Source organism: Symphalangus syndactylus, chromosome 23 (assembly GCF_028878055.3).
Source record: "Symphalangus syndactylus isolate Jambi chromosome 23, NHGRI_mSymSyn1-v2.1_pri, whole genome shotgun sequence".
Lineage (NCBI taxonomy): Eukaryota > Metazoa > Chordata > Mammalia > Primates > Hylobatidae > Symphalangus > Symphalangus syndactylus.
This window is the reverse complement of record NC_072445.2, coordinates 14135098-14154654: the sequence shown is the minus strand read 5'-3', so window position 1 is coordinate 14154654 and position 19557 is coordinate 14135098. Positions and strand designations below refer to the sequence as shown.

Here is a 19557-nt window from a genome sequence, read left to right as displayed (position 1 = left end):
ATAAGAGCTTCAGGGTTCAATAGGGAGAATTTTCACAGCTGACTGGGAAAGTCTTCTTGATAGAAGGGTTCAGTTATCCCTAATCCTACTTCTTACCCTGGCAGCACTGATCCCAGAGAGAATCAGGAAGCCACAATACTCAGGCCACATTTCTCTGTCATTTAACAGCTTATGCTGTAGGGGCAGAAAGGTGTGATGCCTTTCCACACTCATCATAAGGATCACAGCTGCCACTCCTATAACAAAAGACAAGTTAACAAGAGAAATTCATAACACATTTATTTAATCAAAGTTTTATGTGACATGGCAGCCTTCAGAAATGAAGATTCAAGGAAAATGGTCTGATTTTATGTTTAGGTTCGATGAAGAGTGGCCTCCATGTAGAAATGTGATTGGACAAAAGGCATGATCTAATGGTAATGGACTGGGGAGGGGGGAAACCCAGCAAGTCCTATCTGTTCAGATTCTACTTGATCTCTCTGAATAGCATTCCTTCCTCCTGGGTATGGGGCAGGACCCCTCTTGAATGAAGGTCTTCAAAGGGAAATGGAAGAAGGGAGAGAGTAATCTTTCTAGGTTTTACAGATTCCTTTGTGGGAGAGGGGTTCTAGTTTCTATGACCCACCTGGAGGAAGAGGAATCCTGGTTTCTATGACTTACATGGGGGGCTGGTTGGGGGGAGAGGGGAGAGAGACAGGAGGGTAGGAGAAGGTCAGAGAGAAACTTTGATTCTGAGGCTGCTTCTGAGACCTTCCAGTCTCCTTTAGTTCAAAGAATTTAGCATGCCAAAGTGCCATACTTTGGGGTATTGTTTTTTGAGCCCCAACAATGCACTATGGCCACCTCAGTATCTCATTTGTTTCTCACAACTCAGTGAGGTGGACTACCCAGTAGTGTAACAATTTACATCTTACGGAAGAGGCAAGAGGTTCAAAGAGATTAAACAACTTGATGCTATGGTTTAAATGTGTCCTCCAAAGTTCATGTGTTGGAAACTTAATCTCTAATAAAACTGTTGAAAGGTGGGAACTTTAAGAGGTGAGTAGGTCATAAGGGCTTTACCTTCATGAATAGATGAATGCTGCTATCAAGGGAGTATGTTAGTTATAGAGGGAGTGTGTTCCCGATTAGAAAGGAGATATTTGGTCCCCTTCTCCTCTTGCTCCCACCCTCTATTGCCCTTTGGCTCCCACCACGGGAAGACTCAGCACAGAGGCCCTCACCAGATGCTAGTGCTATGCTCATGGACTTCTGAGCCTTCAGAAGTATGAGCCAAATAAATTTCTGTTCATTTTAAATTACCCAGTCTGTGGTGTTGTTATAGCAGCATAAAATGGACTGACAGCTTGTCTAAAGTCACATAGCTAGTAAGTTGCAGAGCCAATATGGAATAGAATCTCTTATGTCACAAGACTTGAGGACAAGAAAAGATTTGTATTCAAGACCCCATGCCTTTCCCCAAGGCCTGTGTTTATTGCTGCCTGCTTTTAAAAGTCAAATTTAGCTTTTCTTGAACAGACAGGTTTAAGTAAGTAATATGTTTTATATTGCAGACTATTAGTCTATTACAGTGATTTCATCAGTCTATGAAATAACCATCTACATAATGTAAATTTTATAGCCCCCTCTCCAAATCAAATCCACAAGCATTCCATGGATTCTGGGCACCCTGGGGTTCAGTGCCCACAGAATACACAAGGGACAGTCTCAGGGGACAAATCTGTGGGAGAGCTGTTTGCTGGGTGCTGGAGGAACATAGCTTCTACCCTGTAGACAAAACCCAGAACCTATCCCAGGCAAAGGGCAAAGCAGAGACCACTGCCTGCAATAACTGCAGCTCCCACCCCCAGCCCTTTGGACTCTTTCATGCCAGACTCTCAGAGCCTTCCTCCTCCCAGGCCCTAACTGTGACCTTCCCTCCACCCATCAGAGTGGAGCATCTCAAACTCAGACAAACTCTCAAAGATCATCTCCTTACAAGTCTCTCTGCTTCACTTCTTGCCTCCCTTCCGTCACAACCTGTTAATATGCAAGTCATATCATGTCTCTTTTGGGCTGGGAAAAATCCAATGGCTTCTTGTTGCAGATTGAGTTTTCTGGAACAGACTATGCAAAGCAATTTAGTGTGCAGAATCTATATTTGGGAGTGCCTTCAGATCAATATGTTTGGGGAAGGAAGAATATAAGATTGGGGGAGGGAGAAGTTAAGCTGCAATGCACATCCAACCAATGACAGCCTCAGCCATCTCCACAGAGACTCTGGATCATTCTCTTCAGGGACATCTCACTTTTTTTTCGTCATCCTCCCAACCTCCACTATCATAGAAAAAAAGATGCAGACACAAGATTCACACAATTCCCTTCCTTCTCATTATCCCAGGGCGGTGTCACACCAACAGACAGGACAATGTGGCTGTTGTCCCATTAATTCTCCAATTTCATGTCTCCATGTCAATTAAATGTTTTCATATTCCTGTCTGACAGCTGAGGAACAATATTAGTTCAATGCATTAAGAGGAAAGTAATTAAATATTTGTTCTGGGGTAATTGTATATAAATTGTATTACAATTGAGCTGGTGATGTAATTAATAAATTTTAATTGGAGCCCTTTTACAATCAATGTTTAATTTACTAACAACTGTTTTGGCTTAAGTGCAAATTAAATGCTTATCATTGGTCATCCACACCCATGAGTGCAGAACCAGCCCACTTTCTGGCTGGCTGTTATAAAACTTCTCTGCTACCAGACAGCTATGTAAGCTCCAGCAAGTCTTGAACCCTTTGGGGGACTCAGTTTTATTATCTGCAAAATAGGAATGTTGAAGAATTGTAGTGATAACTAACATGAATCTGCTGTGAATTGAATACTGTTCTAAACACACTGTGGGAAACTCATTACATGTGAATAACTCATTTAGTCCCAACAACAATGCTATAATTAGGTGCTGCTTTTATTACCCTCATTTTGTAGAAGAGGAAACTGAAGTACAGAGTAACTTTTCCAAGGCGGTGGAGGAAAAGGGATTTGGCTCTTGAGCTCATCCTGTCAACAGGTAAATATCTCTCATTATAATTTCTAGCCCCAGTCCTTCAGACACCCAAATCCTTTCATCCCATCATCATTATTTATCCCTGCCTGGCACAAAACCCTTTGTATAGTTGAATTCTTGGCTTTGACGTTTTCTGACTTGCCATTAACACCAATAATGGCCTGCCTCACCAGCTCTCACAGACTCCCTTTACCTGTGAGTATGGGTTAGATCATGCTGTGATTACTAGCAGTCCCAAAATATAAATGGCTTACAACAACAGAGGTTTATTTCTCACTGTTTCTTGTCCAGTGTGAAAAATTATGGGACTTGTAAACAACTGTTTTGCCCTGTTTTCTAAACTTACAACCACCCACTTTGCCTTTGTTCCATGCTGTTTTCACTCTAGGATTCAGGCTGACAGAGAAGGCCTACATTACTGAACTCATAACAAAGGGAAAAGAAAAGTGAAAAAGCAAGAGCTGCTTCTGAGAGCTCCTGCTCAGAAGTAATGCATAAAACTCTGGCTCATATTTACCGGTTAAAACAAGCCACGCGGCTACCCTGTAGTTGAATACAGTGGAGATTTTTAATCCCTCTGCAGGGAGGAGCACCCAAAGCCGTATCACCAAACCTGTCAATGGGAATTGAAGGGAGTATCATTTTCCACTGGGTTGTGGGGGAGGGAAGGAGCAAATATTTCAAACAATAATAGAACCCACCATACACCCCTTCACTGTGCATCCTTGCTTTCTGCCTTGAGCTACATCATCATCACCTTGCCGGTGGACTCCTGCAGCACTACTCCAGGGTATAAAATTCTTTCCTTCTTATTGAAATGCTGTCTGGAAGGGCTTGGGGAATACCCCACTATGATGATCTGAAGTCTAGAAAACAGAGCCAGCTGTTTCTTTGTAATTCCCAGCATCTCCCTACATGATACTTAAGCGCCCTTCTCCCTGACCTCCTTCCTTTTCTGCCTTCTTCCTATTCCCAGATCCTTGCCTCCCTTCTGCCAAGGCCTGCATGATAAAGGCTAGGAAATTTCCATCAGTTCTTTCTTCATCTTGTCAGAGGCACATAGTTCTTATAGGCCCCCTCGGGAGAAGACTGGATGATCAGAGATTTCATAAAGAAGCATCTGTCAGATCAGTAAATGTCTCTCTCAGTGACAATGATGATTTTTCAGAGAATAATAAGCTGGATCCCCAGTGATGGCTATATCACCTTCACCTCCTGATATGGTTTAGATCTGTGTCTCTGCGCAAATCTCATGTCAAATTATAATCCCCAATGTTGGAGGTGAAGCCTAGTTGGAGGTGATTGGATCATAGGGGTGTATTTCTCATGAATGGTTTAGCACCATCCTCTTGGTGCCATTCTCATGATAGTGAGTTCTCATCATACCTGGTTGTTTAAAAGTGTGTAGCACCTCCTCCTTCCCTTTGTCACTTGCTGCTCCAACCATGTCACCTGCCTGCTCTTCCTTCATCTTCCACCATGATTGTAAGTTTCCTGAGGCCTCCCCAGAAGCTGAGCAGATGCCAGCATCATGCATCCTGTACAGCCTGCAGAACCATGAGCCAATTGAACCTCTTTTCTTTATAAATTACTCAATCTCAGGTGATTCTTTATAGCAATGCAAGAGTGGACTAAGACACCTCCCTTCCTGCCAGTCAGGGGAGTATAAGAAAGAATAAAGCGTAAAAAGGGTAAAAGGGTCAGAGACCTCTGCCACCAGTTTCTCAGCTATTCTCTTCAGCCCTAACCCCAATTAGGAATTACCATATTTCTCCTCTCCTCTTTGCTTCTCTTTCCTTTACTATGGCTCTTCCCATTCCCTTTGATCCTATTTTAACCTCTTTATACTCACTTCTCATTTCCACAGTTCCCCTTCCTCCATTCTCCATATCTGCCCTTCAACCATCTCCATTTTTTTCCTTCTGGTCTCTCTCTCCCTTCTCTTTATTGAGGATGATTCTGGGAGGGAGAATGGCAGAGGAAGAGAGGGTCTCAGTTCTTGCCTCAGCTCAGCCACTAACTCTCAGTATGGTGCTGAGAAAGCTACTGGGGGAAATTTTAGAGTCTGTCTCACCCACTGCTATCTCTCAGCACCTGGCCTGGCATATAGTAGGTACTCAATAATTGTTTCTTGAATAAACGAGTATCTGAATGAATGGATGGATGGAGTTGCCTCTAAAAAGCTCTCCAAGAAGGCTTGTAGCTCTAAGTTTCATGATTCTATAAAATTTCCACTTCCAGACTGTCTTTTGGAACTGACAGGGCAGAGATACTGACTCAAATAGCAGTAAATGTGCAAGTGATTTTATACCTAATTGACAAACTAAATGTAGATAAATCACTGGGACCAGATGGCGCTCACTGGAGAGTAGTGAAGGAACTCAAGGGTGAAATTGGGGAATTGTTGGCCAAACGTGTAAAGTGCTCATTATAAAGGGACGTGGTGCCAGAGAGCTAGAGAGAGCGGCTGTGCCTCCACAAAGGACCCTGGAAAGTGTTGAACAGTGAGACTGGCTGTGAAACCCAGCAAGTTAGCCAAATTTAGAATAAAGAGTAGCATCACCAGCAAAACCAGCGTGCCAGGGAGGAAGGCTACTTGGTTCTATAAGAGGAAACCATTCCGGGCTAAATCTAGAATTTTATGTAGAGACACATATGGTTAGTGGCTGAAGGAGAGAAGGACATGCCATTTTGAAATATGCTGGATGGGCATATTGATTATTTCAAGTTGAAAACATTGGAGAAATTGTAGTTTCAGAAAGGGCAAGCTAACTTGTCTCTTCCTGCATTCAGCAAGCCGTAAAGATTTCTCTGGGAGGGGTACCCTCCCCATGCCAGGGTGAGAAAATGGCCCTTATGACCAGAGACTGAGAATTGGGGGCTGTAATAGACCTGAATAGAGACACTTAATGACGTAACCCTTATCATCCGACATTTTTCCACCTCCCCCCATACTTCTCCCAGTGAGTCCTCTAGAAATGTATTACTATTAGCCAGATCTCCTTTGTCCTGTTATTTTTTCCTCAAATTTATTGTTCTTTGTCTAAAAAGTATGAAAGCATCTTCCTTTGGTAACTTCTTGAACTTTACTCTCTTGTGAAGGTCCTCATGTACATGTAAAACTGATGAAATTTGCTTGCTTTTCTCTCTTCAATCTGCCTGGTGTCAATCTGGTTTCTAGATCCAGCCAAAGAGTTCACATAAGAGCTAAAGAGGTGTTAGAGGTGATCCCTGGCTCCCCTGCAAGGCAAAAGGAAGCCAGTGGAGGAAATAAATTTAGGTTCTCAGAATTAATGTGCTAAAATCATTTTAAAATGCAAAACAAACCAAATCATCCAGGATTAAGATGATATCTTAGAAGAAATTCTGATTTAAGATGGGGAACTACATGCGATTAATTTAAAAAAAAAAATTTTTTTTTTTTTGAGACAGGGTCTTGCTCCATCACCCAGGCTGGAATACAGTGGCATGATCATAGCTCACTAACCTCAAATTCTCAGGTTCAAGCAATCCTCCTGCCTCAGAGCCTCCCAAGTAGCTAGGATTACAGGTATGCAACAACCACACTGGGGTAATTAAAAAATATATATTTGTAGGAAACAGTCTTATTATGTCACCCAGGCTGGTCTCCAGGTCTTGGCCTCACACGATCTTCCCACCTCAGCCTCCCAAAGCATTAGGATTCCAAGTATGAGCCACTGCACTCAGCCACTAATAATTATTTATAATCATAAAGCTTGCTTCAACTTCTCAAAGACACTCTTGAAAAGCTGATAATTTTAAAAAATATTGTGAAATTGGCAGAAAAAATATTAATTGTAATTTGAAAATTGATACAGAGAAAATAAATGACACCCAAGTCACACGACCAACAGGTAGAAAGTCTTAAAACTAGAATACTGGTTTCCTAACTCCCAATTATGTGTTATCTTTTAAATGAGACATTTAAGAGCTTGATACCCACAGATCATTTTATTAAATGTTTTTGTTAATGAGAAAGTGGACATATCAGTCATCTGCCACAACAGTGCTATGTAACAAACAACCGGAAAAACTTAGTGGCATACAACAATAAGCATATATTGCTTATGTGATAAATGGGGTCAGTTGTGGGTGGGCTGCTTCGTTTATATGTTTTTTGCAGCTGAGAGGCAACTCATCTAGGCCAGGCTCATCTGATTCAGCACTATTATTCCATGCATCTCTCATTCACCTCCTGCAGCCAATGGGCTAGCCCGGACACATTCTCAAGGTGATTGCAAAGGCACAAGAATATATGTGAGAATACACAAAACTTCTTAAGATCCAGACTTGGAGCTGGCACACCATCATTTCTGCCTTATTCTCTTGGGTAAGGCATGCCACCAGGTCAATCCCAGGGTCAATGGGGTGGGACCGTTTATTCTACCCAATGAGGGAAGCCACTGCAATGTTACATGGCAAAGAATAAAGACTTGGGGCCATTACTACAAGCAGTCATAGAGGGCAACTGCAGCATCATCTCTGAGTCTGTAAATGACTCTAAGCTATCAGTGAGAGTTAAGTGCTAAGCAGAAAACTATATTCAGCAGGATGTGTGTACCTTCTGGATAGGGAGAAAAGGAACAAAAACTTTAGTGTGAGTAGATTAAGATTAGGTTCAGCTGAAAGTAATAGAACAACCCTAAATAAGTGGCTTAAACAAGATGGAATTTTAGTTCTCTCATGTAAGTATGGAGGTGAGTATCCTAAGCTGGTATGGGAGCTTTGCTTCATGAAGCTTTTAGGTTCCTTTAGCTCTCTGCCCCACCATCCCCAGGATGTAGAACGCTCATACAAAAATACCCATATCTCCACAAACTTGCTTGCCATTTTAAATAGCCAAAGTAGCAAAAAAAAAAAAAAAAAAAAAAAAAAAAAAAATGCATCTATTGCTACCCTCCAAATCTCACATAAGTGCTTCTGGTAGGAGGTGCAGAGAATACACATCCAGAATCTTGGTTGCAAAGGAGTCTGGGAGACGTAGTTTAAAGCTTTCTAGGATTTGCAGTAAAGGAAAATACTAGAAGTTGAGAATGAATGCTGAGAGCCACTTAGCTGAATGCACCACACTTTGTAAAGAAGGAAGGGACATTACAAGGGGCAGGAACAGTTTCTGAAAGGATGGAGTTACAAAAGAGCATCATAGGTTTGAAGAATCAGATTCCCCGGGATGGTCGTAACGTGCCAAAAGTTGGGCAATTGCTGCTTTCTCTGCCTTCTCCTCACCACCGTATGTTGACATTAAGATTTGTTCCATTGAGAAGCAGGGGAGATGGAGGGTGGCTTTCTTGTCACCTATTATTCTTTTTTTTTTCTTTTTCTTTTATTTTTTTATTATACTTTAGGTTTTAGGGTACATGTGCACAATGTGCAGGTTTGTTACATATGTATCCATGTGCCATGTTGGTTTGCTGCACCCATTAACTCATCATTTAGCATTAGGTGTATCTCCTAATGCTGTCCCTCCCCCCTCCCCCCACCCCGTCACCTATTATTCATGTCCTGGAGGGCTAGGGAGAGAAGAGATAGGGCTAGGGAGGTAAAGAACAAGGAGTTTCATCGAATCACTGTGATCTTCCCTAACCTGCCCACGTGGGGCTCTCTGTACCTCAGAGAGGAACAAATAAATACAGAGGCACATACATTATTAAGTGTAATTACATTGTTACTTATAGGTTCAATTAAATACTGTGGACATTTTTATAACATAATTTGAGGTGTGATGCGTGGAGTAACGGCATTAACCTTTAATCATAGTTCTTCCCCTTCAAAATTCAGTAATGACCCTATTAATTAGTAATGAAATGATTCAATAGGAATGGAAGGCACCAGCTGATGCTTCCTTTGACTTAGTCGTCTCCCTAGGTTTCAATGTGGCCTTTTGACCTTCCTCTCTAAAGGAAACACGTCTCGGGGTGCGGGTGTGGGGTGGGGGGATGGTGGTGACGGGGAAATGCAGAATTTTCTCCAGCCTCCCCTCTCCCAGGGGCACAGGCAGAGAAATGGATAGAATGAGCATTGTGTAATCTGGTATATGCAGCGTTCAATCCTGGGATGTTTATTTGCTCCTTTGGTTATTGATAATTTTCTCTTCTGGGGACTAGTATTTGGGGATGCAGGATGATATGAGTTATGCAGTTCTGAGCAGCACTGGGGCCTTACTGGAAGCAGCTCAGTCCTGACCATCCCTTCTACTCATTGCCTGCTCCCACCTCCCAATGCCCTCCCAGAATCTCAATGGGCTTTCAGAGGCTGCATTCACCCTCATACGCTGTGATGTCTGAGGCTGACACACTGTGCTTCCACATGGTCATCCATCTGCTCTTCCCTATGGTTTGATCTAGGTTTGCTGGGGTCCCATCTGTGTCTGGAACGATGAGAAGCACTGAGGCAATAAAGGCAAGTATCATTGTCTTCAGAGAACACTGTCAAATTCACCCATAAACTGTGATGCACTAACGGACTGACAATTACTATAACATAGAGAAAAATGGGTCTAGAAGAAGCTGAGAAGAGAGGCAGCTGCCTCAGCCTGGTGGGCAGTTTCATGGAGGGCTTCCTGGAGAAGGTGACACCCAAGCTGAGTCTTTTAGGTTAAGTGAACACCTGAAGAAATGGGCAGGGGCAGGTATTCCAAGCATAGGATACACCGTGAGAAGTGAAACTGCCCCTTGATGCTCCTCCGTGTCATTAATCCAGTGTAGTGCCCCATACATTGCCATTCACCATAAGCTCTCCTGTACACATGGAGATCACCGCAGATTCTGCTTGCTTGCCACTCTCCACCCCAACCCAGTTCCTGACTCTTGGATCTGGCTTGGATTCAACATCTCACTCTGGCCCCTGTGGCCTCTGTGCCTGTATCAGGGTTCTTTGGTCAGGAACCTGTGGTTACCATCAGTGACTCCCATCAGGGTTCTCCCCACCAGCTTGGTCTGCCCGGCTTCATTGCATGGTTCACCTTCTCTAGTTCCTGCTTCCTTGAGCTCCACCTCTAGCTTGGGCTCACCAGTTAGCCCAACCAGCTCCCTCCAATTTGAAGAGATAGGACCACACCACAGTATGTCAACCCACATATACATTGTGCCCAGAGTCCAACTAGCCACACAGCTGCCCCTCACCCCCACCCTATACCTATTGTAACTCCTTGGCCTGACATATCTCTGGCATATGCCCTCCTTTCAATTCTTCAGGACGGATCAGACTTACAGAGCTGTCTTGGTATTAATTAAAATACACGTTTAGCTGCTTGAACTGAAAGACTGACTAATAGTGGCTTAAACAACATAGTTGTTTATTTTTCTGTCACGTAGATGTCTCTGTGACTCGTCTAGACATCTTTGTGACTCCTCTAGTGCTGGCAGGCAGCTCCATAGTCACTGGAACCAGGCACCTTTTATCAAGTTGCAGCTCCAGTCTGGTGGCTCCAGATGACTGCCCCAGCTATGCCCTCCCAGGGAATGCAGGGCCACTTCTTAAAGGACAGAGTAGGTAATCTGCTCACATCTCTTCTGCCTGCACACCAAACATCAGCACTGAGTCATAAGGTGCATGGAGGCTGGGAAATATATTCCGGTGGCCGAGTGTGCCCAATTATACATTTTATGTAAAAAGAGGAAAACGAGTTTGTGTGGACAAGTGACAGACTCTGCCATCATCTCTATAAATCTGCAACTCTGGGCCTCCCAGGATGGATCAGGATCCAGGAGGCCTGATAACCTTTTGCCTCCAGCCTCTCAGTCTCTCTTCTCACCTTCAGTTGTTCATTCATTCAAAATATATCTGCAGCTATTAATAGAAAGTGCTAGGCCCTGGGGTTTGGTCATTTCCCTGAAGTTACCCATTGTTGCAAGATCAGACAAGTTATGGATATAATTGGAAAAGTTGTCTAAAAATGAGATCCCACTTCATAAAAAGGGTACAGATGAAAGGCTGCAGGAATTCAGAGAATGGAGAGTTCTTTCTGTAAGTATCAGGGACCTTCATGGAGGAGGTGGTGGTTGAGTTGGGTATTAGAGGTCAAGTATGATTTGCAGGCTCATGCATTGGGTTGGGCAACACTTCACTTTTCTTGATAGAGCTTTTAGCAAGGATGCAAGGAACATGTGTCTTCCCTGCAGTTGAGAAACCAGGCACAGCAGGGAGAAAGATGTCCACCCCAATAGGCTCTGGTGCCTGCAACAAAACCATCTGTTACTGAAGGAGTTCAAGGAAGATCACAGAATTTGGGCTAAACCCTATGCTAGGCTCTCTGGGGACCTAGGCATAGGCTCTGGCATCAAGGTGTTTATAATCTTAGGGTTTACAGTGGCAGCTGGATAAGTGTTAGCTGTTCTTACTCATTGTTATCATTAAGGAGAAGAAAAGAGGAGAGAACTCTCGTTAAGTGCTTAAAAAAGGGTATAGCTACCCTGGAAGAGAAATGATTCTTGTGGGTTGATGTGATCCAGGGTGATAGAATCTCAGATGATCCTTGAAGGATGAGGATTTTGAAAAGTGAAAACGAGTCCATGAGGAACTCTGAGGCAAACAATGCTCAGCGGAAATGGATATTGTAGCCCTAGGAGTCACCGGTGTCTTAGTTTGGATTCTCCAAAAGCAGAGACTGAGAAAAGACTTGTGTGCAGGGAGTTTACATAGAAAGTGATCCCAGAGAGCAGGAGCAAAGGACAGGGGAAGTAAATCAGGGAAGGAGGGAAATGCATTAATGATGTGCTGCTCAGTGGGCCCTGCTGCAAGTCCCTTGTCACCAGGCCCTTATGCAGTGCACCTCAAGCCCGCACAGTGGGTGACAAGAGGGGGAGGCCTTGATTCCTACCGCTACTGGCCAAGGGTGTTAATTCCCTAGGAGCTGTAAAGTTGTGCCCATCAGTGTGCCCAGTGGTTCCCCACAGGCATCCCATACCTCAGCACCAGAAAAGCTGGAGGGTAGGAATCCAGGGTGTGCAATGGAGGCAAATGTGAGACAGTGTCAGGGTGCACAGACACGAAGGTGTTCTAGGCCTGCATGGAACAGGTCACTATGGCTGGGGCTGGGGTGGGGGTGGCCAAAGGGATAAGAAGCGGTGCCCAAGAGGTGTTCAATTCCAGAAGCTGGAGAAATTCCTCTGAAATGAGAGCATCTCGAGTGTCTATGGATTTGGGACAGTAATTCAGCTTGTACAGACAATGGGAGCAAGAAATAGGGGACAGACTGGGGAGAAGAAATGGAAGAGGGGGTAATATATGTGATGTGCCATCACCCCTCCATGATTTACAGTAGACCACCTCCAATGAGAGGGCTAAAGTGAGTGACTACAGGGATGGTAAGGAAAAATGGTGGCAAGGAAGGGGGTGCTGTACCCCTCCTACGCACATGCCCAGAGATCAGGGAAGCCCTAAGGGGCAGAGAAGGCAAGGCTGGCATTAAGAGCCAGAAATAAATTCTGAACAGTGGGTGAACATGTAGCATTTTCTGACATGAGAACAGGTTGGGTTCCCTTTCTGGGGCTCAGCTTCCTCACCTTAGAGGGGTTGGATCTATGTTCCATTCTCACTTCAGAATCACTGACATAAATTCTTCAGAGTTCTTGGAGCCAATACAATCAGGAGATGTAAGCTTTGAATAGTGTCCAGGGCCATGTGTCTTGAACTGATCTTTATAAAAAATTACGTTGACATGATTTACAAGATGGTAGGAGGGGGTTCACTTGGCAGGAATAATATTTCATGCAAAAGTTTGGAAGTTTAAGGAGGAAGAGGATGGCGCATTAATAAAAACTCATAGTGATTGCACTTACTATGATCCAGACACTATGCTAAGCCCTTTATATGAGTTCATTTTCTTAAACCCTGCGACAACCCCATGAGGAAGATGCATCTGGGAGGTGTGCCTGGAGGGAGGGAAGCATAGAAGAATAAAAGAATTGGATTGGGCTGGGCGCTGTGGCTCATGCCTGTAATCCCAGCACTTTGGGAGGCCGAGGCAGGCGGATCACAAGGTGAAGAGAACGAGACCATCCTGGCTAACACGGTGAAACCCCGTCTCTACTAAAAATACAAAAAATTAGCTGGGCGTGGTGGCGGGTGCCTGTAGTCCCAGCTACTCGGGAGGCTGAGGCAGGAGAATTGTGTGAACCCAGGAGGCGGAGCTTGCAGTGAGCCGAGATGGCACCACTGCACTCCAGCCCAGGCGACAGTGTGAGACCCCGTCTCAAAAAAAAGAAGTGGATTGTATTCCTCATTGGGTGATCAGATAGCAACTTGTTTCTTACCTCTGGGTCTCTTTCCTAATGTGCAAAATACAGCTAGGTGCACCACTGGTGCAGATTAGTAATCCTCTTCAGAACAACATTTTCCAGAGCATCTGGCCCATAGTAGTTGCTCAATTAGTGGTACACAAGCAAGCAAGCAAGCGAGTGAGCAAGAAAGACACTTTGGCTACATAAATATTGAAAGTTCCAGGATTTTTCAATGCTTAACTGAAAGTAAGAGGAAGAAATATTTAAAATCAGAACCATCCTCAACTCCAAAATATATAGCTTAGCTTGCCCACACATTTTATGTATTTATCAAACAAATATCTATAGGGTGCCACACTGTGCTAGCTTCAGGGAAGGCAACATTGAGCCAGGCAAAGTCCCAGATGTCACAGAAATTAGTCTTTATGGGAGGTGTCATTAATCAAACAGCCCTGTATGTAAATGAATAATTGAAAACTAATGTGTTATGAAGGCAAAATTCAAGAGTCATGGGAGGAGACTTAGAGGAAACTGTTTCGTGTAAAAGGGGCAGGGGACAGTGGATACTCAGAAGAGGTGATGAAGAAAGAGTTGGAGATGCCAGGTAAAGAGCTGAGGGGAGAGGAGGGTATTCTAGGAAGGAGGGCAAGGTCAGGTTTTTACTTCCACCTAAGTCAGAGTTGTTACGAGAAGCGAGGATAGAGTGGAAGTCAGATCCTTAATCCTGAGTGTGTGGGGAAAGCCACTGAGCAAGTTAGGTAGCTAGGAGGGTTGGCACTATCTAAAATGTCACCCTGGTTTGAACGAGGGGACAGATTAAAAAGAAAGCAGTGAGGATAGCAAGATTTCGCAAATCTTTGGGCAAGGCACAATTGTGCCAAATATCATCTTTTTGCCTCTCCAGATTCACTCTCGACCCTTCTGTGTCTTGGGAAGCTGACCTTGACTTCCATCAATGGGCTCCTGTCCCCTCTGGCTTCCACCTAGGTTTGGTCCAGAGGGAGCACCAAAAGGCAATAGGAGGGGGTAGAGTAAGGTTGAGGTATTTATCCCTCACCTCAAGTCAGTGCAGGCAGGTCACGTCCCTTGCTTCCTGAAGCTAAGGTTGCAGCTTGGAATTACAGCTTTGTAAATTGTCCCTTTGTTAACTTTCTCAACAAATTACCCAGTTTGAGTGTGCCTTCTAGTGTCCTGCCAGGATCCTAACTGATAGTGACGGGGGACTGAACTAAGGTGGTGACTGTGGAGTTGGAGAGAAGTGAACAGCTCAAGAGGGAGTTAGCAGGAGTCTGAATTCTGTTGATCAATTGGCTTATATCATCATTTATAAAATAAATAGTGGATGTTGGTTCTTTTGTCAGTTTAGATGCTCTGGGAAGCAGACATCAACATAGAAGTGAAAGATTTTTTGAGGGACAACTCCTAGGAAAGATGAGAGAGAGAGCAGGCACAGGCAGGGAGAGTTCAGACTGTGATGGATGTCTGAGCCCCGAGGAAGAAGAGTGGAGAAGGAAGGAGAATCAGGACGAGACTCGGACTGCAGTGCAGCTCCCAGGTGATGGTGAGTCCTGGAGCCTCCCTGTTAAGGAAGTCCCACCCTGAGCAGAAGTGGCCCAGCTCCAGTACTCCTGCCACGTGCTGTGGACTGGGAGCAGCCTGGGGAAGACTGTGACGTTGGTGTGAGCCCTCCCATGGATCCCAAAGGCAGACTCTCGCAGCAGGTTCTAGAACATGAAGAGCAGCATACCACCATTAGAGACTGCCACAGTTCTCCAATGGGACTATATGATCCTTAGGGCACTGAAATAGTGCAAGGTATATCATGGGAACTCAGCCCTGGAATGAACTCAGCAAGGGATGCAACTTTACATACCTATGTAAAGATACAAGCAAGGGCATGCCCTGTGAAAACCAGTCTGTGGAAGTAATGCCACCAAATCTAAATTTTAAAATCCTGCCGTAGCTGATTGAAATTGGTTGAAGCTGGTTTAGCTCTCCCCTCAGAGCCAGCACCACTTATAAGGACTGTCATCATGGGCTGAGGGTCACCCTGTGGAGAACAGACCTTGTTTTCCCCCACAGAAGGTCAGTCATGTATGTACGTTTTGCTTGGTGGCAGTGGAGATCAGACAAACTTGGGCTTACCTTTCAATTCTGTTACTGACTAGTTATGAGCTCCTAGGCCAAGCTGACCTCTCTTATCTTCAGATTCCTCACTGTAACAATAATTTATTGAACATCTAATATATGCTAGACAATAGTCCATTCTGGGAGTGTTATAAACATTATATAGTTAACCTTCATTTGACAGGTGAGGAAACAGTTTCAGAGAGGGTCAGTGACTTGCCAACAGTCACAGAGCTCAAAAAGGATGGGATTAAGAATCAAACCAAGGTCTGTTTGATGACAAAGCCCATTCTCCCTATCTCTCTACTGTCTCCAGATAGATTCAAGACAAGCATCAGAATCCAAGGCTGTGAACCTCTCCATGGACTTCCAGGATCATTTTCTCAACTGTTTTTCTTATCATCTTTGAAAACGTGCCTGGCATGTGGTAGGACACAGTGAATGCTACTCACTTCTCATTTCCTTGCTTCTCTCACTCTCCATTTCTCTCTCCTCTGTGGTTCCTTGTCTTTCATTCACCTCCTCACAAAAATCTTCATTCTTTTGCCCCCTCATCCTGCCAGTGTCCCTACCTTCCTCATCTCCACCACTCCACTCCCTCTACCCTCCCCCTTGCTGGGCCATACTCTTCAGATATCTCATTAAAGTAAGTGCTGACCTGAATTCCTATTCCAATGCATCTTTAATTATGTTCCACAGGAAACTCTAGGGGATTCAAAACAGACCCTTAATCTATTCCACATGGATCAAAAACAACTGCCAAGAAAGCAGTTTAATAACCACGATTAACAGAATGCTGCTTGGCTGTCCATGGGAGATGTTCCAGCCCAGCACTGCCCACCTCCCTGCCATCAGTGCTCAGAGACATCAAAGGTCCCCTCAAAGGTGAATAAGGCTTTAGGGTTTAATTTAGTTTTCCCAGTTAATTAACTGGATCAGAAGATAGCTGGTGAATTTAGTGAAAAGGGTCCCTTTGTTTTCTTTCTCTTTCTCCTCTGGGCACGAAGACCCTCCTCAGGCCTGGCAACTGTGGTTTGTCACTCACCCCAGTTCAGAGGTCAGTTTTGTCCGCAAGCACGAATCATGTCTGTTTGTTTATATTCCACCATGTTAGCAGTGCAAGACTGGAGATTTCCCTTTATCTACATCCACTTTCTGTTAACCCCAATAAATCCTTCTTTCCTCTCTCTTTTCCACAAAATGCCTACCCTAAGACTTCCCTTCATGGATGCCAGGGTCTGGTATTGCAGGAAAGCTCCATCAGCGTGGGTGATCTAGCTGCTCAGTCTATGGAGGGTTCTGACAAGGGTGTGGATGCCAGCACCTTCTGCCAGACAGCCGCTGAGCAAAGGGTTTTTCCCACGGTGAACCTGGAGGAACACACCACGGTATTTAACCTTTGCTTTCTCTTGGAGCATTTCTGATACTAGGGTGGGAATAAATCAAGTTCTCTTGCCACAGCCCATGGTGCACAAAAAGCCACCTTCTGTGTATTCCCACAGTCTTCTGGCTGCCCAGGCCTGCCCAGTGAGGTTCTGAAACTTTCTCATTCCACACCCCAGTTCCCTCCTTTAAAAGGCTTCTGCCTACACTATCATCCTACTCAGTCTGGAGATTCACTTTAGGGTCACAAACCGATCCAGCTGAACAGGCTGATAATGGACACCCCACACACGTCTGTGGCTCACTGGCTGAGGAGTTGGTGGGGTGACGGTGTACTGCGAAAATCAAGACTAGCCAGCCCCCTCTTAAACTGTTACATTTCCCTTTCCAGGAAAAACTGCTTATTTGTGGGAGCTGCTGGAGAAATTCAACTCCAAAGGAGCAACTAACAGAGAATATTTGGATAAATGTAACAGAGTAACAGAAGCAATTTCTTGGAAAGAAACTTTTGAATACCAGCTCTTTAGTATTACGCCACCTTCCCCGAAGACACAAATCCTGGAGGTGCTTATTAAACCCGCAGACTCCTAGGCTCTCCCCCAGGAACTTCTAAATCATCATTTCAAGGGAAAAGCCCTGAAACTCGAGGATTTTTAGGCATTTCAGGTGATTCTTAACAGGGAAGTTGGGCGAACCCAAGGGATAATGATATATTCTTTCAGTGAAGAGGCTCAGGCTCGTTTTCCAATCATTGCAGCTGCTGGGGGTGGGAAGCTAACTTTCTTTCTCGGGCTCTCTATAGCCAGGCAATAAACCTCCACTTCTCCTTGCTGCTATTGGTCACGTAGACCAGGAAATGTTTGGAGGGGCTGGGAACTAGCTGTTGATTGAGAGTGAGAGAGCCAATGAGAAACCAGAGGAGTAGCTGCTCACCCAGAGTGCTTTGAGGCAGTGGGGGTGGGACTTAGCCTTCACCGTCTAGAAAAGGGCGAAGGGCGGCACACGCTGCCATTGTCTGCAGTTGGGAGGGCCTGGGGCTGGGGGAAGCTGAGTTGGCTGCTGTGTGTGTTGGGTGCTTCCCTGGGTTGTAGGGAAGAAAGTAGGGAAAAGCTGGGAAGAGTTGTATAAAGCCTTTTTCTTTCTTTCTGACTTTCTAAAGAGCTTCCCTGGGTTGTAAGGAAGAAAGTAGGGAAAAGCTGGGAAGAGTTGTATAAAGCCTTTTTCTTTCTTTCTGACTTTCTAAAGAGCTTCTCTGGGTTGTAGGGAAGAAAGTAGGGAAAAGCTGGGAAGAGTTGTATAAAGCCTTTTTCTTTCTTTCTGACTTTCTAAAGAGCTTCCCTGGGTTGTAGGGAAGAAAGTAGGGAAAAGCTGGGAAGAGTTGTATAAAGCCTTTTTCTTTCTGACTTTCTAAAGAGCTTCCCTGGGTTGTAGGGAAGAAAGTAGGGAAAAGCTGGGAAGAGTTGTATAAAGCCTTTTTCTTTCTTTCTGACTTTCTAAAGAGGAATGTTGTGGGAAAGGGACTTAGCCTTTACCGTCTAGAAAAGGGCGAAGGGCGGCACACGCTGCCGTTGTCTGCAGTTGGGAGGGCCTTGGGGCTGGGGGAAGCTGAGTTGGCGGCTGTGTGTGTTGGGTGCTTCCCTGGGTTGTAGGGAAGAAAGGGAAAAGCTGGGAAGAGTTGTATAAAGCCTTTTTCTTTCTAACTTTCTAAAGAGGAATGTTGTGGGAAAAGAGGTGGCGGGGGGACGGTGGTTTCTGAAAGCCGACCTCTCTAATTTTCCTGGGTGGGAAAGGGAGTGGGGGGCAAGGAAGAACGGTGGTCTCTGAAAGCCAGCCTCTCTGAATTTTCCTGGGTGGATTTCTTCTCTTTTTGTAGTAAGCCACGGTACACGAAGCAGCCTCCCTCTGCCGGCCTCATTCATGTGACTTGCAGGGCCCTAACGTGCAAGCTGGCTAAAGGCAGGAGCCCTTATTGGGGTCTACTAGAATCCTGTCCTTAAACCCCCTGCTTTTCTCTACTTGTCTCCTTACTTATAGGAGAAACTGTCATGGGGACTATATAATTGGGGAAAATGCCTAAAACTCTCATGATAGCTAAAAACATACTACACTTGGGAAAGCTTTCTTTTTCCCATGACTGAACCTTCTTTAGGAGTGGGTTGCTTAGGATAAGTGGCCCTATGGAGTGAGGTTAGCTCTACTTAGGGTCCTTACAGCTCTTTAAGCTTTTCTAGGCAATAGGGGTTGTACAGATAAGCCTGAACTGCTGCATAGGAACTTGAGGGGGTTACTTGCTGTCTCCGACTCACGGGAAACAACTCAAAAGCTTCTAGCAGGCATTGACTTCTTGGCATCTTCTAAGATGACAGATGAGACTTCCCTGCTCTCACCAACGTCCTTGTACCCTTGAGCAAACCTGTAGCCTGGCTTCTGTGACCAGGTCTTGGGGATGGTGGCCCCTTGCTTCCTTTTCTATCCCTTAAGCCTTCTGATATGCTCGCTCAGAAATGAGCAGCTACAGGGTTGCTCTGGAAAAATCTTGTCATAAAATCTCTTCCCACCACTGATAAAAAGTGGGAACAGGTGTGCTATTGCAAAAGCCAGGCAAACACGAATTTGAATCTGCCAAAATCTCTTAAACCTTGAAGACCCACGTTTCCTACAGCTGAAGAGAATAAATACTAATGTGGGTTGAACTGGAACACCAGACGGCAGTTACAGTATCAACCTTGAGAACTACGGTTTTCCCTTATGGGTG

At 44.7% G+C, this 19557-nt stretch overlaps 1 long non-coding RNA gene across 2 annotated transcripts; it reads right to left on the bottom strand.

The window, feature by feature from the left end:
• Window positions 1–5410: 5410 nt before the first annotated feature.
• Window positions 5411–17587, bottom strand: LOC129473493 (uncharacterized). 2 transcript variants are annotated; one of them, XR_008654277.2, is made up of 5 exons: window positions 17341–17587; window positions 16628–16789; window positions 13326–13532; window positions 12852–12944; window positions 5411–6291 (listed from the first exon to the last, which is right to left on the bottom strand). It is a non-coding gene; the product is annotated as an uncharacterized lncRNA (long non-coding RNA). The 2 variants fall into 2 exon arrangements; XR_010119016.1 differs by lacking the exon at window positions 5411–6291 and adding an exon at window positions 10425–10587.
• Window positions 17588–19557: the final 1970 nt, after the last annotated feature.